The following is a 2,110-nucleotide window of genomic DNA, read 5'->3' as shown; positions in this document are numbered from 1 at the left end:
AGTGCATTAGCTAGTTGACCCATTTGGGATTCTAGCTTGGCGATTGATTGCGTATGAGAGTGCACTAATTGTGTAATGGTTTCCAAACCTTGAAGGGCGTTCAACACTTTCTCCTCAAAGGCTGTGTTTCTTTGGGGTGGAGGAGGAGTGTGTTGAAATTGAGTCGAGGGACGGTAGGGATGAAAATTTTGTGGGGTTTGAAAATTCTGAGGGTTTGGAAAGTTTTGGAAATAAGGTTGGGCAGTATTCGAAGCTTGCTGCTTCCAAGAAAAGTTTGGATGATTTCGCCATCCCGGGTTATATGTATTGGAAAATGGGTCATTACCCGGTCTAGGCAATGTTTGAGCAGCATTGATGTGTTCTTGCACGAGTTCGGGGAATTGGGGTGCTGAAGGGTACTCATGAATAGGGTGGGATGGGCTAGAACAAATAGTACACACTTGTGCTTGGGAAGAGTTCATGTAATGCCCACCTATCATCAGTTGGTCAATCTTATGAGACAATGCATCTACCTTGCTAGACAGGTCCATAGAATGACTTATTTCACAAATGGTCCCTTTTCTTTGAGAACTCGGGGGTGCTTGACGAGAACATGAAGCATGGTGGAGGGAGTTTTCATTTAGATTTTCAAATAATTTCCATGCTTCATGCTCATTTTGAAGCATGAATGTCCCCCCACATGCGGCATCAATCATCTGACGGTTTCGTTCAGGCAATCCGTCATAGAAGCATTGCACTAGCTGCCACTTAGGTATTTGATGATGTGGGCATTTACGGATTAGGTCCCGAAATCTCTCCCAAGTTTCATGAAATTCTTCTCCCTCAGTTTGAGAGAAGCTTGTGATAGCACGTCTAAACTGGTTCGTTCTTCCTATGGGAAAGTATTTTTTTAAGAATTCTTGTTGCATTTGACCCCAGGAATGAATCAAGTTGGCTTCTAAAGAATTCAACCATTGCTTGGCTCTATCTTTAAGGGAGAAGGGGAATAATCTAAGTTTCAGAGCATCATCAGTGAAATTCTGAATCTTGACAGTGGTGCAAATCTCAAGGAATTCATCTAGGTGTTTATATGGATCTTCATTGGTGAGCCCATAAAAAGATGGAAGCATTTGGATCACACTAGATTTTATTTCATATTGTACAGCTGCTACCTCAGGTAATCGAATGCAAGATGGGGAAGTGTAAATAGTGGGAGTAAAGTATTCCCTCAGGAGTTTGGGTTGTTCTTCAGCCATCTTAAGAGGTGGGGATGATCCTAATGTTTTGATCTTAGCTCGAATGTTCCTAAGGGTTCGTTCTATTTCAGGGTCAAAAGGTAATAGGTTTTGTACTCTAGAACGACTATCGTGCATACACTAGTACTCAATTAATCAAGCATGCAATAAAAGAGAAAAGCATATCAATCCTAGTCTTTGTCCTAAAATCACTAGACAGCTCCTAACTGGTTTGAAGAGGGCACCTAAGCCTCCAATCCGGTCTAATGAACCGAGTTGACCAGGTAAGCTCCCAGGTAAGTGGAGGGGTCACGATGCGTTCGCAAAGGTCCCACTTAAAACCCACTTGCCTCGAACAGATGAACTGTCTCCCTTATAGGGACAAAGCTTGCCTAGACATCAACTAAGCCACAGAGCGAAATTGGTGCAACCTTCGGTGATCTTCGTCCTATTGAGCTCGAATGTCCCTAGGGGCCAACGTCTAATTGATTTTAATTAAAGATGACACTATGTGAGATTGAGTTCACCTAAGTTGGGCAAGAGTCCGGTGATGAAATCCGGCTCTTATCTTGTTGGGGTGATTGCCCTTACTATGTGCAAATTGATTTGTGTATGTGTATCAAGCATGCATTCACAATTTTGCTATAATTAAAATCAAACAATCACCACAAAATTTCAAGCCAATAATTAATTTAAATAAGAAAAGTTTAGAGGTTACCAAAGAGAATTTCTCCAGCAATTTATTTTTTTTTTTAAACCTCTACAGCATTTCTTTTCCAGCAGTTCTCCTTTTGATCATCCCAAATTTTTTTTTCCTCGATTCCTGATAAAAAAAATAAATAAATAAATAAAAATTAGTAAGGGAGAAAAAGAAGATAAGAAAAGTAACAATAATA

At 40.5% G+C, this 2,110-nt stretch overlaps 1 non-coding gene across 1 annotated transcript; it reads left to right on the top strand.

Moving 5' to 3' along the window:
- The first annotated feature begins 753 nt into the window (after positions 1-753).
- LOC120106734 (small nucleolar RNA R71) lies at positions 754-859 on the top strand. Its single transcript, XR_005508792.3, has one exon. It is a non-coding gene; the product is annotated as a small nucleolar RNA R71 (small nucleolar RNA).
- The last annotated feature ends 1,251 nt before the right edge of the window (positions 860-2,110 follow it).

This window comes from Phoenix dactylifera, chromosome 3, assembly GCF_051530095.1.
Source record: "Phoenix dactylifera cultivar Ajwa chromosome 3, Ajwa_hap1_PhDact_Kaust_v1.1, whole genome shotgun sequence".
Lineage (NCBI taxonomy): Eukaryota > Viridiplantae > Streptophyta > Magnoliopsida > Arecales > Arecaceae > Phoenix > Phoenix dactylifera.
The sequence above is the reverse complement of the archived record's forward strand: the minus strand, read 5'-3'. Positions and strand labels throughout refer to the sequence as shown.